The 18627-nt window shown below is 37.3% G+C and overlaps 5 pseudogenes; all 5 read left to right on the plus strand.

The window, feature by feature from the left end:
- Nucleotides 1-2681: 2681 nt before the first annotated feature.
- On the plus strand, nucleotides 2682-3739 carry LOC149099264 (uncharacterized; annotated as a pseudogene).
- A 205-nt stretch (nucleotides 3740-3944) lies between these two features.
- Nucleotides 3945-7912, plus strand: LOC149099265 (uncharacterized; annotated as a pseudogene).
- A 3019-nt stretch (nucleotides 7913-10931) lies between these two features.
- On the plus strand, nucleotides 10932-12389 carry LOC149099266 (uncharacterized; annotated as a pseudogene).
- A 58-nt stretch (nucleotides 12390-12447) lies between these two features.
- On the plus strand, nucleotides 12448-13548 carry LOC149099267 (uncharacterized; annotated as a pseudogene).
- Nucleotides 13549-15507: 1959 nt separating this feature from the next.
- Nucleotides 15508-17296, plus strand: LOC149099268 (uncharacterized; annotated as a pseudogene).
- The last annotated feature ends 1331 nt before the right edge of the window (nucleotides 17297-18627 follow it).

Below are 18627 nucleotides of genomic sequence, written 5' to 3' on the forward strand. Positions count from 1 at the left end.
GAAATTACCAGTTTAACAAATTGACATCCATTTTTCCTGTGCCTGTCCTGTTATTGATCATGAATTTGGTCATAACATTGTCAAAATAGACTGTGGATCCACTTAGCAAAACACTTGAGCTGTTTTGATTGTTACAACTGTAACAAATACTAACAAAAAACGGAATGTATTACGTACACCATACTTTACAAATATTGAACTATAAATCCACATTTATTCTATATCTCCTTTCCTTTAGAATTACCCTATCAAGTCGAGGGTTATTGATGTTTCTGTCATTAGGAACCAAACATTTTCATCCCTTCTTTGCCTAAAAAACATTGAATGAGGGGATAGAAATTACTCACACACGAGCAGGCCCCAAACTGAGCAAAATGAACAGACCATCCGCTTTGCAGTCAGATGACTTTTACAAGCATGAGTACACACCAAGTGATTTCCTGACCTCAGTGGAGGTAATAGGTCAAAAACGAGTGCGAGTTTTTCATCAGGGGTTCCAAACAAAAAGAAACGGATGAAAGCATGATGCCGAAGGCAGAGTGCTTTTATTGTTTTGAGGTGTTTGGAACCCCTGATGAAAAACGAAGCACAAGTTTTTGAGCTGGCTTCTCAAACCAGTGTGAAAATTTAGTAGAATTGTTTCTGAAGAATAGGTAATTAGAAGGCGTGCTCAATAGGCTATTGTTTGTTCCTTATTTGTGGTAAATAAAATGAATATTTAATATGCAGCGATGCGGGTGGGTTTTTTGGTAGATTAACATAACAGCGCGTGATGGAGGTCGAGTCCAGATCAGAACAATTTCGCATTCCTACAACTTCTCAAGAAAATGTTCTGGTGAATAATGCCGTTCCAGCTTCAGCTAAGTATAAAAACAAGTGGGCTGTGAGCATTCTTGCCAAATTGCAGAGGTTAAGAGAGGTTAAAGTTCCAGTATTAGATTGTGGTAGTCTCTTCAAGGACTATGATTTACACAAGGTTACCACTCTGAGTGCAGATATTGCCGGACTGGACACTGAACTATTGGTGAACGCTGTCGCTGAACTATTGGTTGTCAAAATTCATGATGGAGGTAGCTAAAAAGTCCGCTGCAAGATACCCTCTCAAGACTGTTTATGGTATCATTTGTGCCCTCAAGCGTTATTTGGAGCAGAAAAATGGATCTGAAGCTTTGAATCCTCTGGACACTAGTGACACAAGGTAATTGACAACTTTTAGACCGCATTGTTCAGAATTTTGATATGCACTGTTTTGGGAATTGAATTTGGTGTGTTGTTTTTTGAAGGTTTGTCCTGTTCCGACGTTGCTTAGATGCTGAGATGAAGGACGGCGTTCGAAAAGGGCTTCATATTAAGTAATAATTGAAGCGGCAAATATACTGTATTTAGTATTAAGACTGATTAAAATTCAAGTTTCTTGATCAGTGTCTTGATCAGTTTTTGAACTAATCGAAAGTGTCTTGATCGGTATGTTCATTGGGTATCAAAATACATGCACCTGACCCAATTGATGCAAGGTGATTGGGTCATGAATAATTAATGAATTTAAGAAAGTGAGAATGAAAAACCTGTCCAGCATTCAAAATATCTATCATACATAACATGGCCAGCTAAACTAGTCATTTGGTGAGCATATTGAATGATTTCCAGCGGAAAACAAAAACCATGTGGATTCGCAGTAGCTTGCAGTGCAAACCACTAAAGCCTGCAGTAATCATCAATCAGTCTGCGGTTTCAACCAAACTGTGATGAATTAAAAGCTCTATTCCCTCTCAACAATTCATTATGACAGGGTGGTGCAGGTGTAAAGATTCAGGCAGGGAACTGGAAGTCGGATGGAAGAGTCAGCAGTTCAAATCCTGGTGTGGGCAGTTCTTCTTCTTCTTCTCTGAGCTAATAACGAATGTTTAGTATTTATTGAGGAAAATAAAAATGTTGAAGCAATAAAAGTAAAGTAATTATACAAAAAATGAAATATAGAAATTTGAAATAACTCTTCACAGAAGAAAGACCCTTTTCAAGTTAAACCCTTACACATGATTTTTGGCAAAGTTTCATTTAAAAGCCACTGTCAAAGCTATCAATAAATCGAAATACACAACCACCTTTGCTGCATTCCACATAGTCCTTTATTTGGGAGTACTTGTTTGATTCAGAACGTGAAAGATCAGTTTATCGCTTCGGTAAACATCCTGTTCACAATGGTTGGCCCTCTCTTGATATTCCCTGGTCAGCAGAATTACCACCAAACAACTGACTGACTGCTTTCATGCCAAAAGATGGAACAACATGCTCCCTCTTACATTTAATTTCTTTCTATTGTTATTAGCAAGATATTGGATGTTGATGTGAAAAACAAAGAGACATCAAAGTGGAAGAAGCATGTTTGTCCTGTTTCAAAATACAAGAAGGTGGTAGTTCATTTACCTGGTTATCTAAAAGCAGTTCATAAATGGAGTCCTACAAAATGAAGCTCCATCCTATCAATATTTGATATTTGGAATAAATCAGAGAAAAAACTGATGGAAACAAGCCTGCCTGAACCTATCAAGGGCAAGTGTGTCAATTTAGAGGCTGTAACACTGTTGTATGCTGAGTTCATAACCACCTGCAAGGAAAGCATAGGCCGAAACATACAGATGAAAGGTATGACTGTACAAGCGCTTAGCTTGAGTCCCACGAATGACACGTGGTGTCATCATGGCCGCCGTTCATTTTGGCGCGCTGATGAAGTTTGATTGAAACAGAGACTAAGACACTAAATTATGCTGCTAGAGACTAATCACCCTACCAAGGGACTAGGAAGGATAAGATCATGCAGGTAGATGAACTACGACGAATATGGAATGAAGAGTTTTTACCAAGTATTAGGCAAGAAGTCAAGATGGAAATGCAGTCGCTGAAAGCAAGTATCGCCTTGCTAACAGAAAGATGCAATACTTTGGAGAAATCCCAGCAGTTTCTATCAAACAAATATGATACCGTTGTGCAAACTTTGCAAAACATCAAAGAACAGGCAACTAAACTTGATAAGAAATACAAGGAAGCTATTGGCTCGCTCAAAGCGAAACAAAGATGGCGGACATGGCTAACAAGACTGCAGAGTCTTTATATCGAATTGAATGTTCGCTCGACGAAACACAACAGTACTTGAGAAGGGATTGCTTAGAGATCACTGGTGTCCCGAAAAATAGTCATGATAACCCCATACAGCTTGTTAAAGAAATTGGCACGTTAATTGGGGCTGAGATCAACGACAGCCATGTTGCTGCTGCTCACAGGCTTCCAAACTCGAAAAATGTAAAAAATCGAATGATTGTTAAATTTCTCCAAAGGGACAAGAGAGAAGTATTTAAGAAATGCAAACATCTTGTTGGAAAGAATATTCGACATTTGCCTTCTTTACAAACTGAAATAGGCGAATCCATCTCTCGAAGTAACAAGATCTACATAAATGAGTCCTTGACCGGCTACCGTAAAAGGCTCTTTGGACGAATCAAGGAATACAAGAGGAAGAACAATGTCAAGTTCCTGTGGACCAGTAATGGCAAGATCATGCTGAAAGTTAGTGAAACGTCTGCGACAGAAGCTTTTACTACGCATGAAGAATTTGAGGACTACCTCGACCAGATAAGCAATACTTAGAAAATAATCTCTTAATGTACCACTCTAAATTGTCAAATTCTATGTCGTAAACACTCTGCAATTTCTTCCCTTCTATAATTTAGACGACAGGGAATTTAGCTTTGCTATTAGTAATTGGTCTAGGAATATAAATCAATTAATCGAGCTTGATCTTTACAACCTTCTACCAAATCCAGATAAAAATGATGAAGCTGACCCTGATCTAATGTTTATAAATACTCAGTCTGAATACTATGATATCCCTAAGCTTGTTAATATCTTATGTAATGCTCAAGGTAAAGGTATTTCTCTTTTCCATTGTAATATTAGAAGTTTGCCAAAAAACTTGACCCTACTGAATGACATGCTGTACTCTATTGATTCAAGGCCAGACATAATTGCTGTCACAGAAACCAGATTAAATTCTAATTCGATCTCAAATGTAGACCTATCAAATTACAATTTTTTTCATAGCGATTCACCAAAACTTGCAGGAGGCACAGCTATTTATGTCAATGATACTCTTAAAACTATCCCCAGGCCTGACTTGATAATAGATCTTTCATCAGTAGAATCTTGTTGGGTTGAAATTGACCCTGGTAACAATAAGAAGCATATTATGATTGGCTGCATTTATAAGCACCCATCTGCAAATGTGGATGAATTCACATCGATACTCAATGAGTTCCTGCAAGAATTAAATATGAACAGATATGAAGTATATATATTAGGGGATATGAATATTGACCTTTTAAAACATCACACACACCTGCAAACAGGTAGATACCTTGACATATTTTATTCCCACAATCTATTACCAGTGATAACAAAACCCACTAGAATCACCAGTCATACTGCAACCTTAATTGATCATATTTATACAAATACAGTTAACAGGTTGATCTCAGGGGTTATAGCCGTTTACCAATTTTCTGCACAGTCCAAACATCACTTAGAAAACAAAATGGGCAACTTTACTTCAGAGACTACAGTAAGTTCAACCCTGAATCATATCTTCAAGACATCAGTGCTGTGGATTGGAATTTCATCCCTGGTAAATGTAATAATTTGCATGAAACAACAGCTAGAACTATTAATACACTCAAATTAATTGTCAATAAGCATGCACCCCTAAAACAAGTGTCTAGAAATAAACAAAAGCAATTAAGAAAACCTTGGATCTCAAAGGGAATGCTCAAATCCATTAAAACTAAACATGCTATGCACAAAACCCATTATCTATCCAATGACCCAGTCAAAATTTGTGAATTTAAAAAATTCTCAAATAGATTAAACCATCTCAAAAACATTAATAAGAAAGCCTATTTTTGTAACAAATTTGACTTGTATAAAAATAACTTAAAGGCTACATGGAAAATAATTGGTAATTTAATTAAAAGGAAGACAAAGGGACAGACCTCACCTCAAAGAATAGTAAGGAACAACAAGACTTTCACTAGTAATGAAGATATTGCTGATCAGTTTAATAAACATTTTGTCAATGTTGGCCCAAGCTTGGCCAGCAAAATTGAAGATAGCTTTGAAAACCCTCCACAATATATCCCGTCATCTCCAGCTAATAGTCTTGTTATGTCCACTGTTACAGAAACCCAGGTTTCAAACTTGTTTAAGACATTAGATAAGAACAAATCATCAATTGATATACCTAATAATTTAATAAAAATAGCAGCTGAACCCTTATCAGTACCTTTCACTCAAATCTATAATCAATCAATACAAACTGGTGTTGTACCAAATATTTTGAAAGTCTCTCAAGTTACTCCGGTTTACAAAAGTGGAGATGTAACTGACCCAGGAAACTATAGGCCCATTTCAACTCTTTCACCTTTCTGTAAGGTACTTGAAAAATTAATTTATAATCAACTATATGATTTTCTGGAAGAACACAACATTCTGTATAGATATCAGTTTGGTTTTAGGAAAGGGCACTCAACAGAGCAAGCTATTTTTGAGATCACTGACACCCTCAAACAGGCAATGGATAAAAAGCTGGTTACCTGTGGTGTTTTTTTAGATTTTTCTAAAGCATTCGATAATGTGAACCATAATATTCTTTTATCTAAACTCTACCACTATGGCATACGAGGAATAACCCTTAACTGGTTTGAAAACTATCTACATAATTGCACTCAGTTTGTTAAGATTGGTAGCATCCAATCTAGTCCTGAAACCATTACTTGTGGAATACCACAGGGATCAACTTTGGGTCCTCTTCTATTCCTGCTTTATATTAATGACTTACCTAACCGCTCAAAAAAACTATCCTTCCGTATATTTGCTGATGATACAAATATGTTTTATGCAAGTGATAATCTGCATCAGCTTGAGGATGTCATAAATGAGGAATTGAAATTAGTTTTTAAATATTGTATCATCAACAAACTATCTATAAATCTTACCAAGACTAATTACATGATAATTTCATCTACAAGACTAAGACCGTATATACATATTCCTAACATTGCACATAAAAGTCAAATTAAGTATTTAGGTATTTATATGGATCAAAATTTACAATGGGGACCCCAGATCCAGCACATTAATAATAAATTAGCAAAAAATATAGCAATTATTAATAAATTAAGATATTTTGTTGATCTTCATACATTGAAACAATTGTATTATTCTTTCATATATCCATACTTATCCTATGCTATCATAAGTTGGGGTAGTGCATGTAAAACTAATTTACGTAAAATCATAACTAAGCAGAATAAATGTGTCCAAAGCATATTCTTTGCTTATAGCAGGGAAAATGCTTCACCATATTACAATCTTTTAGGAATTCTCAAATTTGAAAGTGTGTACAAATTAAAAGTGGCTCTATTTACTCATAAAATTTTATATGACTCAACAAACATTCCAACTATATTCCATAGAACCTTTACTCAGGCATCTAAAGTCCATACCTACAATACAAGATTTGCTGCGAATTTGAATTTTCATAGGGCAATAGTAAATAATAACTATGGGTCCTCTACTCTCTCTTTTGTTACATCAAAACTTTGGGAAATTATTCTAACAGAATTTAAAAAACTGCCTTACACTTCCTTTTATAAGCAATATAAACTATACCTTTTAAATACTCAATATTACTCTTCAGCATTATGATTTATTCATTTAACTTGTTTACTTTGAATACTTTTGTTATTCACATTTTACTTCCTTTATTGCATTGTTTCTATTAATTGATGTGTCTTGTCTTTTATTTTTGAACGTGTCAGTGACCAACACGATAGCATATGCTTCTTTGGTCACTGAGCACATTTTGTTTTGGTTTTATTATTATATTTTCCTTATTTTAATTAATGAATTTTTTGTAATAGTGTGCGATAGTGTAATATGTCTGTAAATAGTGTCAATTAATAAAAAATTGGAAATCTGAAAATCTGAATGTCACGGCTCCTGACAATGTGTTGCTTACACCTTGTGTAAGCCACACAAAAACACTCCTCTTTGAAAAGTTCAGTTTGTCATAATTTACTGCATTTGCTAAGCATCATGTGAAGGTGGAAGAGGTCAACAATGAAAAAAATTATTTGAGAGACAAAGAAGAAAAATAAATAACTAGTTTCCCAGCTTAGATACAGTCTGTAAGGAGAAAAACTGTGACAGCCTGCAGCCTTGAGCAGCATTTTTAAGATCATGGAGACACTTTTTCAATCAACAAACCTCCCAGCCAGTACACATCATATATGTATTAAATTCACATGTATATTGCATATTACTAATATAGTTATTAAATGTGGCGATTTGTTTTCATCAATTTTTTGAATTACTCAAATTTCAGAAAATTTCAACACAGGCTGAGAACATGTTAAGGTGCTTGTGTATTATTTTTATGTACTAAATAAACTGTAAAGCTATTAACCCTTTCACTGCTACAAGGATGTACTGAGTATATCCTGTCTCAGATTACATACATGCTACAAGGATGTACTCAGTACATCCTGAAGTATAGCATTTGTATGAAAACTTACGCACATCGTAAAAACAATGAAACAGCATATAACTAAACATACAAGGGTCTGGTAATGAAGAATACACTTGGTGAGAAATATATGACGTTTAAACCTTCACTTTGTTCCACATGTTATTTATCATATCAAGTTGATGTTAGCCGCCATCTTGGTTGTGCGACGAGTATCTTTTCTAGAGTTAAGTGAGTGTTCTTTTTGTTCTCTCGCTAGTAATGAGTAGACTAACAGTTAATGATGTCCTGGAAAGCATCTGGGATGTTTCCAGTTACAAAGAAAATATTTCCGACTAGGAAGATGGTCAAGGTGACGATCACTACGTGTCTGAGATTATTAACTGACATTTTTCATTACCAAAATGTACAAATAATCTAAAGAATGGTTAGTTTCCACCAAACAATTGATTTCTGAGGCTCAGGGCTGTTTAACAACACTATGATTTAATTTCAAAAAATTGAGAAAATCCCATTTTTAGGCTCACAAAGGGGTGAAAATATGACCGGCAGCAAAAGGGTTAACAAAGATCCTGTTTGATTGAATGTTCAATCTCACAGGAGATCTAGTCAGCCAAACTTGAAAATTAAGTGAATGACAAGTCAAAGACTTCTGCAAGGCTCACCCAACATAGCATCATATTTAAGACAATATTTCAGCTCGCCAGACAAGCCCTGTTCAGGTTTAGATGTTACTAAATTATGAAAATGAAATTAGAATATCATATTGTGGTGGATGTCAAAACAAATATTTCAAAACTGGAAGGAGTGGTGGAAATGACATATACAAGATGATACCAAAAACTATAGAAACATCTATGTAAAATCAAATTAGCAAAGCAAAAACACAACCAGTCAACATAGGTTACAAGTTTTACAATTAAATACACCCCTCAAGCCACCATGCTCCTTTGAAGCTCACTGACGTACTATACCTCCCCGCACCACCGTGCTACTCTGAAGCTTACCAACATAATGATTCTTCTCACCATGTTGTCCTTCACTTCTATGCTTGTTATCTGCATGGATATCAAAGTGAATCTTGGCCCCACCTTTCAAGCTGCATCAACACGTCAGTTTACAAGTCTCTTCAATGCCACCAAACAGATTCAACTCAAGCTGATCTGCTACCAGCATCACCTAAAGAAACTACGAGTTTTATATTACAAACAACATTGTCATGCAATGATCATTACCATGTTGCATTCCGGTCTGTGATTCTAATAACTTCTGGTTCTATAGACAATGGAAAAACATTTCTCCCATTGCCTCTTGCCAACATCTGACCATACTGACTAGGGAATGCCACATGAAGATTAAACAACTTCATGAGGACCTAACAAACCACAACAAAACCTAGAAGAACATTGTACACCAGAAACTGTTAACTTTTGTATTACTAGAATTAACTTCATGGCTTTGTCTCTTGAATCACTACTCGTTCGCAGATGTGCTGATAAATTTTGTACCTTACATGCCACTAACTATAACATCACAGGCAGTGATAACTTCAACAAATCTTCAGTATTGTGCAAAAGTAATGCAAGCAAAACACGCAAATTTTGTTCTTTATTCCTCTGATTTTTCAATAAAGTTCACTCAAAAGTTCATGGCCTGTTGCTAGAACAAAGGACGATGTTTCTTCAAATTTTCAACAAGTTAACGAAAAATCGCAAGTTCTAATGATAATTCGCCAGCCCGTACATGAAATTTTGCAAGGCACTAAACAGAAGTTTGCCAGCGTTCACAAAATTTTCTTTTTGTGACTAATCCATGTACAAAATTACTATCATGTTAAACTTGTACAAGATAAATTCTGATTGATGCATTTGTAAATTCGGGCCAGAGAACACACTATGCAGTCATTGATTGCTGTATAAGAGGATAACATGTCGTGTTATCTACAACATGTTACTTGAATCTCACAGGCCTAAAATTTGCAAAATGTTTTCGAGCAGTTTTATTTTCTTGAGTTCAGTTTCATATGCAGAGAATGTACTTACCGGTATTATGAAGACAGCAAACTCAGTTCGTTCCACAAACAAAACAAAATATCTCCAGTTCTGGGTAGTATTTAAGCTGCTGAAGCAAACAGCCAGAAACAACTTGTGAGGAACTTTCAATCAAAACACACCTTTCTCTAGCCGGACATGCCATGTGTTTCAATCGAGGATTCCCATGTTTTGCAAAGTGGCAGCAATACAAATCATACACCAATAAACAAGGGTTGCCAAAGCCTCCTCTGAACATAAAAGTTTCTAGGTTCTTTATGTTTATAGAAAGCCAGAATGTTGTCAATGCAGAACACTCATGAAACCATTCAGCTGTTATTTATTCCATCCCAGCCCCCTCGTGTTTTTTTGTTATAAAAGTATTGGGTGTACTTTCCTCCATTTTCGTTGCCTCTGTAGTATTCTTTGGGAGGGATAAACAATTCTTAAAGACCTCCATTGCAGTAGTACAACCATGATTCGTTCTTAACATTTATTATGAGTTTTAAACCTCATAAGCCTTGCCGGTGATGAGACGATCGCATGGCAGGACAACTCACAGCTTCTTCTGGATCTAGCAGCTTTTGATCTTGCCATTTTTGCACATCTGCTGATCTATAAATGCTTTTGCATCTTTAGACAGCTTTGCTGGTCTTCAAGCACAGTATATCTGCCATGGAACCAGTAATTATAATTTTTCACTCATAGTGAATGATTCCTTGTCATGAACGGTCATTATGGCAGCAAACAATGCAAGGCTGTGCAGAGACTGGGGTTGTTGCAAAAAATTACGTGGTTCTACACCCTGTAAAAATGATGTTTTGGCAAGTGTATTCAGTGATTAACATCAAGTACATGTATTTGTGACCTTCCATGGGAAAACATACATTAATGGATACCCGTTAAAACAGGAAAAATAACAACTAACAAATGGCAAAAGAACAGCTTATGAAGGCATTAAAACAGGTAACAAGTAATTTCAAACAATTGAGCATAACTGTTTTAATGGTAGCACATAGCTGTTACAATGGCTAGTGGGAAGCGTTAAAACCAGTGTTGAATTTTTTTGTTTGATTGTAGCTGTTAATACAGATAGCCTGAACTGTTACCACAGACAAATGTTTGAACAGACAACGAACGAACTCCTCCACTACTCAAAGGGAAGAAAACTACAGTTTCATTTACTTATGCTAACTGATGAGGAAAAGAGATGTACTTGAGAGCGCTACAAAATCTTTCAAGGAAGAATACTGTGCGGGTGGTTTCCAGCCTTTGATTTCTTCAAAGAGATTTTCCCATCTCATACACCCTGTAAGTATCAACGTGAAATGAATTTCAAGTCAGTGGTGGTTACCCTCCCAGTTTTCCTAAAAGATGAAAGAAATGGTGATCTAGTTGATGTCTTAGATCAACTTGAGGCCTGGGTCAGAGACCTATTCGAAAGCAGGCTTGTGTGTTCCTCCCAAAGGTCTAGATAGATCTATTAGTGTAGCTGTGCCTACACTATGGAACGTGCTCCCGGCAAGCCTGCACAATATTGATTCTATTTTAACTTTTAAATCTGGTGTTAAAACATATCTTTTTAGGTAGCTTTTATCCTTTAGCGCTCATATTACGTTATTATAGTTAAATTTACTGTATGAACATATTTAGTATACTTCAATATTGTAATGCGCTTTTGATCATTGTATGTTAAAAAGCGCAATATAAATTAATAAATTATTATTATTAAGGTCATGTTCGACCTGGTCCACCAATTGCTGCACCCTCAAGACCAGATCAGCCCTTGTCACATGTGCCACCAGTAATAGCAGCTGATGATCCATTGGCAAGGGTTTGAATACCCTGTTTTGGTGACCAGCTCACCAGAGTGAGATTGGCTGGGGCAAAAGATTTAAGAGCTGGGAGTCACACTCCACAGAACAGGCTTGACCACCTGTACCCATTCAGGATTGTGGGCTGGCATACTTAACGCAGCTTTCTCAAGGTAAGCACGACATTGCAAATGAATAGACCTGTTTTGAAAAATTTATACTCAGCCATAAAGTCAAGGGGACTAAAACAAAAGAAATGCATTGTTCATCCCTAAACTTCCATTTGATTTCTTACTTTTCTATTCCCTTCAGCCTTGGAAAACCTCCAAACTAGCCAAATTAGAGGAGAGAAATTCAAACAACCCTAAACTCATTTGCACTACTGATAACCATTCCTGTTGAAAACCTCAATGGAGAGAATTACCATTATTAAAATAACAAATAATAATGATAGTAATGATAACAATAATAATAAAAGTAAGAAGAGAGCAGTAGAATCGGTCACTTGTATTGTAAATGGTCTACCTACCATGTATTTCATGCAATATATATGTGAGAGGATGAATGTGTTCTTTTTTCAGCTTGTTTTCAAGAAGCTTTACAAAAATTCTGCTAGAGAAATGAGCACTATGTGGTACTTCTCTGAAAAGCTGCAGAGAAGAATGTCACTCAAGATGTAAAACATTAAGAGGACTGTGAGCAGTTGTTTCTTAGCATTGACAGGTGCTTTGCTGTCAAAGCACCGATAGAGTTTTTTGACATGGTTGACCAGAACGGTCAGCCAACTGAGATTAGGCCACCCTACCACATATTAGTAATGGTGCAAGGCCTAAAACTTTGCATAAAGTTTTGGTACATTTCAAATCATTTCCAATTGCTTATACAATTGAAGTTCTTATGCTTACAAGCATTGTCCAAAAAGGGGTGTTTCTCACTGATGCAGAGGCACCTGTGTGTGGGTTTAACAGCTAACTGGACAGGTGACTAACATTGTCCCATCAACCAGAAGAAGTTCACCTTCTGTTCCCCAAACTTCAGCTTCATGGATGTCTTGTGTCCAGTCATCATTAATTAATCAAGGCGTAACAGGGGAGCCTTTGAACACCATCTTGGAATCATGGCGTTCAGGGACCCGTAAGCAATATCATACATATGTTTCAGCCTGGGTTAAGTTTAGTAGTGACGATTCTATCAGTCCAATGAACCCAACCCTGCAACAGGTTTTGGAGTTCCTGTCATTCCAATCAAAAACAGTTGGATATAGTGCGGTAGCAACTGCTCGGAGTGCCTCGTCAACCTTCATCAAAATAGATGGCGTAAAAGTGGGTGATCACCCACCAGTGTCACGGTTTATGTCTGGTTTATTCAATCAAAAACCAGCCCTGCCTCGCAATACTGAGACTTGGAATCCACAGATTGTGCTCAAGCATTTAAAAACTTATCCAACCACAGGAAACTTGTCACTTAAGCAACTCACTCAGAAACTAGTCATGCTTATGGCACTCCTCTCAGCACAGAGCACCCAGACTCTTCAAAAGTTATGTCTGGAGGAAATGCGTGCATTGCCTTGAAAGTATATATTCCATATCTCCTCTCTCTTGAAGCAAACCAGTGCAAAAGGTGGCCAGAACAGACACTTATTCCCTATCACCTTTACCAGTTATAGTGTGGATAAAAGACTGTGTTGTTGAACTTCTGACAGCCTATATTGAAAGGACAGCCTACCTTAGAAAAAGCACAAAGCAGCTGCTGATTTGCTATGTAGCACCTCATGGACCTGCCTCTAAGGACACAATATCTAGATGGGTTAGACAAACTATGAAGGATGCAGGAATCAATACTTCAGTTTTCAAACCCCATAGCACTAGGGGTGCAGCAACGTCAGCTGCTAAAGCTGCTAATGTACCTATTCATGAGATTATGAACACTGCTGGGTGGCGCTCGGATTCAACCTTTGCAACATTTTATGATCACCCTATCATAAATGAAAGTAATTTCACAGAGGCTATCCTTACTAGCAGTAGCCAGTAATTTTCTGTGTTTGAAGCTTTGCATGCTTTAGCAGTGGTACCATATCATATTCTGTTTCATTGTGTTTACATTAGCATTTGGTAATGGTACATGTCATGTAAGGAGCTCAGGTTAATTAAGGCCTGGGTCACCCTGCCTTTAACCCGTATTTTTACAAAATTGAGAATAACTGAGCTATTTTTCAAGGGATTTTTCTCAAACTTGGCAGAAATGTGTATCACTACCATCTCTGTCGGACTGAATTGTGGTAGCGTAATATGATGCTCTCAAAAACCAAAAACAGTTAATTTAGGCGCCAAATTCGTCGATTGCTTTCTTGAGCAAATTCCCACCACTAAACACAAGGCAAAACAAAATGCAGTTATAGCTATGAATATGTGAGACTTTTGTCATTGGTTTCCCGCTTGGAATGGCTGCCAGAAAGAAAGAAATGTGCGAGGCAGATTAAATCGAGTTTTGTCTCTGCGAAGCTGCTTCCTCTATCATGGTTTTCGCCCGAAAATATCATAGCCTTTACCTTGTTCCAACCGCTATCAACAAGAGAAATCCCAGACTTCTATTTATTTGGAAAAAAGACAAATTAAAACTGTTTAAGAGGTGGGAATTTTGAAAACTTGCAGTCACGTATTCAACCTCTTGTCCGCCATTTTGACACGCGTGCACAGTTCATCAAAGAAGGCCGCCGTTGGCATGGCAGGGAGTTAGCCAATGGGCATCTGCAAAAACGCTTACCTGGTGAGGGCGCAAAGTTCCAACATGGCGGACGAAAGCTTCCTTCGCGAGTTCAGAAGCAATAATTTAACGGCTGATTCACTACCAAATACTACTTGGAACATTCTTAGAATTAATACAGGCAAACTTTGTATACTTTTGATGATATTCGTTTCTTTTTCTCGTTTTCTTAGGTCGACTGCATCTCTGTAAATCCAGGGTTAGATCGCCTTCAACGGTTATAATAAAACACGAGAAACCAGCTTCTTGTCTCTTAACTTGCAAATTTGGGCGGTAAGAATAAAGTACGTTTGTCATTTTATCCCAAGTAGTATCATATAACAAGAATAAATTACACTTTTGGCACAAAACTTGAAAGCTATCGTGAGATACGCACACTGATTCCTTGAAACTCTTCAAGATTTTGTTCCCTAACAACGGTTCTACGCGATGACGAGCTAAGTGTATTCGTGTGAAACGAAAATGTCTGTCATTTTTAATTGTGGATTTGCTAGAGTTGCTGTAAAGGAGAGCTTTCGCAAGGTTGGAAGTGCTTCGATTGAAACTGACCCTAGTGAAAGGTGGAAGAACTATCTTGCAGTGTTCGAGGATGACAGTCATGAAGTCTTTGCGGTCGAGCGTTCCACTTATGTCAAGAAATCCAAAGCAATTTACAGCTCTTTCCAAAAGATGAATTCAAAAGCCAGGGCCCAGTACCAAGACACATTTTCAGTGGCAAACTGGAAAGCTCTTAATATGGCGCAGAAGAAACAGCACACACTGTCAAATTGTGGAGGTTGTCAGGTGCACTATTATGCCATCCATTATCTTTTCCCCAGTGGAGAAACTTTCAAGTCCCAAAAACTTTTAAAAGAAGCCCTTATTGAAAGTGGGGTGAAGACACAAAGTAAAGTGAAACCGACGCAAAAAGCCATTAAAACTGCTGTAAAACACATTTATTCAAAAGTGAATGGCCACTTTGAGAAAATATTTAAGGTAAGCTTTGCTGAAGTACAAACAAAAGTGAAGGAACTTCAGCTCCAAAAAAAGAAAGACGCAATTGGGAAAAAGTGGCAGCGTCGTGAGAGAGCACGCCAAGAAAAAAAATAAAATCCAGGATGAGTGGTCCAAAAGAGATTGTGACGCAATGTTAGCAACGCGGCAGTCATTCACCCAGAGGTCAAAACAAAGAAAGTCACTTCACTTTGAGTCATCCACAGATGCTTCAACAAAGGCACAAAAACGTAAGAACCAGGAAGCTCTTGGCGAGAGAAAACGTAAAAGGCATTCACCACCAACATCATCCGTCCTGTTTGACAAAGAGAGTCTCCTGCAAGAAGCAAGAAACATGAAGGATGGTGAAAAGGTGAGTTAAGACAATAAAAATGATACATTTACACATATTTGTCCTAAAAAAGACGACATAAATTTTATCAGTTCAAATCTACTTCCATCACTGTACTATAAACTGATATTCATCATTACCTGGCACCCGAGTATGCTAATAGTCAGTATCTTTACAGATCAATTACTCAGACCTGGCAAGAAGACATGGCCTTCAAGATCAAAAACTAGGCAACATGATTGTCAAGGAGTACCTGATAGAACAGGGGGTGAACCTACAGCGCTTCCAGCAGTTTCGTAAAAGGCCAGCAAAGGCAAGACGGAAGCTGAATAGAACTTATGGAGGGGAGATCACAGTTCCAACGCCTAGAACAACCAGAGAAATCAAAGAAACACTTAAGGTTTGTTATGTGGCATTTTTTTTTTTATATGTCTAGTATAAGCCCAAAGAATAATTTCATTTATATATGTTTTAACTATACATGTAAACCCAAAGAGTAATGTAACATATGATAATTTATTATAAATATTTTTCAACCTCAAATCTTCTTCCAGGTGAGTATACACTGTATAGGAAAACAAAAAATTTCAAGGAATAATTCTGCCTGTCTACTTTTCTGATTTTGTTTCTTTGTTAAACTAACTATAACAAGAATTGATTCATTAAAAGTGCTCTGAAACTTCATTGACACAATAACAAAATACAAAATTTACACTAGAAACATTTTCTATTCATTTTAGGGAAAACTTGAAGCAGGAGAATATACCATTGGTGAGTTAGTGGTGCCCAAGAAGTACAAGAAACTGGTCCTCAACAGCGATGGCACTCTGAAAGAGGTACACTTCACAGTTTCTGGAAGAAAGATACCTTTATCAGAAATAAGGAAAAGAGAACTGGACAGGTGTGAGCAACTTGGAGTAGTAAGAGGTTATACCAATAATGAATATGAGCAGATGAATGATGAGGAGATAACTGAACGGCTGAAAGTATTGGGAGATGAAAACCATCCAGGGGATACTCCAGGTCAAAGAAGAGAACGACTGATGAAATTTGAGAGAACCAGACACCTGATGGTATGCGGGATGGTTCAACAATTTTAAACCATGACCACCTCCTTTATCTCATCAATTGTGTTTACGATCCAGCCTTCTACTACACTTCAACAGAAATGAAAGCTAAAGGGCGTGGTGACATAGATGTCCCTGCACTGGTTGAAAAGCCCAATATTTACATCCTTGGGAGATGCAGTGCAAAGGAGGTAGAACAGTTGGCATATATTGACACCAGGCGAGAATGTTTGGATCAGCTTGCCAATAACTTGCAAACAAGTAAGGGGACTCCAGTAATGGACGTGATGCGTTTTTTCCATGGTGATGGGCCAGAGCAGCAGTTTGAGAGTGGTGAGCAGAGGGGTGGAAACAATGGTTGCAGTGGCTGTAGTGGTGACTCACGCAGATATCGTGACCTAGTTTATAGCTTTAGGAGCCCATATCTATCCCTAGCAGACCGCTGCAGCATAGTTAGAGCAGGACCAGCCGGAAGGAGGAAATAAAATGGAGGAATCAGACCCTTCAAAGATATGACAGTAGTGGAGTTGAGAGCTGAGTGCGTGCCAAGAGGATTAAGTGAGGAGGGATTAAAGAAAGAACTGCAGCAAAACTTGAAGGACCATCTGAAGGGCATTCAAAGAGTACCAGCATTATAGGTCAATGACCAGGATAAGAGCCTGGAAGAAATCCACCTGGGTACAGAAATTATAATTTTTATCAATGTTGTTATAACCATTTACTAATCAAAATTTGATGAACAAGTTAGTAATCTTCCCTAATACCTTCATCTTAAGAATGGCTGACTGTTAGGATCGAGAACCGCCGGTCAACGACCCATTTCGCAAATCTCTCATATTTTGCCCAAAGATACCCTTAGGTGACCTAATTCTAAAAATCATATTTCAAGGTTCCAGCGAATTTTCATTTTTCAGAAATTCCCGAAAATTTGAAAGCGCGGTCAAAGTGCGGTTTTTCGTGTAATAAAATGACCGAAATAAGGTGCGAGGACGAAGCGCTGGTAAAGTCTTAAAATAAATTCAATTGACTTCAAACTTGACACATATGTGGAACAACCACTCTAATTTATTCCTCGCTTTAAACTAATCTCAGAGATGTTGATATAGTGGTTTTCCGAACCATTTTAAAAACACCTATGAAGCGTGTGAAAAATAACGGCAAAATATAGGTCATGTTTAACAGCATAAAAATGCATCTGGTACCTCACTTTCCGATTATTTTACTTTACAGCCTAGAAATATCATTATTAAACATATATCATGCCAAGTTTCATGCTCGAACTCGCAGTATTTCCCTTTGAGAAAAACGAAAATCTATGTCAATGTGTTGGGCGCAAATAACACAATAATTATACACGAACAAGAGACAAATAAGTTTCAACGGCGAAAGTAAAAGGCCGTCATTCATTAAAATCCCGTCAATTCACTGCTATCAGTAAAAACATAATGTCCACTACATAAAAACTATTTTTAGACGTTTTCGAAACATTGCGCGTTAACTTTGTTTAATTTCCTGTCCGCCGTCATGTCTAGTCTGTCATCGCGTGTATTTCCTTAATGTAAACAACACTGTGAATGGTTTTCATAACAGACGCAAGAGATTTCCTGTAACCTTAATGTTTTCGGTTCACCAAAACGCTTTAAGTTCGTTAAGACACAATAATGGGTCAACTTGGAATGCTGTTTAGCATTAAGGACGTTAAAGGACTGTAAATTAATCGAGTTGAAATATCTTGAAGCAAATCAAAATCGCGCCCTCATTCTAATTTGGCAAACAGCCGACCTCCGTTCAAGTTCAAGAAGTCGAGAGGTTAATTCGGCAATGTATCACCGGTACAACAACAAAATCAAACCGCGGTCATCAAAAGTGTAAGTTTAAAAGTGTAGTGGCAAGTCCCAAATAAATTTCGCCTTTCTAAAATGGAAACAAGAAGTGAAACGCTCTGACCCCGAAACAAATAAACAAAATATTACTGCGACTAATTTAATCTGAAAATGTTACAGAAAACATACCTAAAAGCCGTCGATTCCCCTCAATACCACTCCACATTGCCTTA

Source organism: Orbicella faveolata, unplaced genomic scaffold, assembly GCF_042242905.1.
Source record: "Orbicella faveolata isolate gen_17 unplaced genomic scaffold, um_ofav_v1 contig_46, whole genome shotgun sequence".
Lineage (NCBI taxonomy): Eukaryota > Metazoa > Cnidaria > Anthozoa > Scleractinia > Merulinidae > Orbicella > Orbicella faveolata.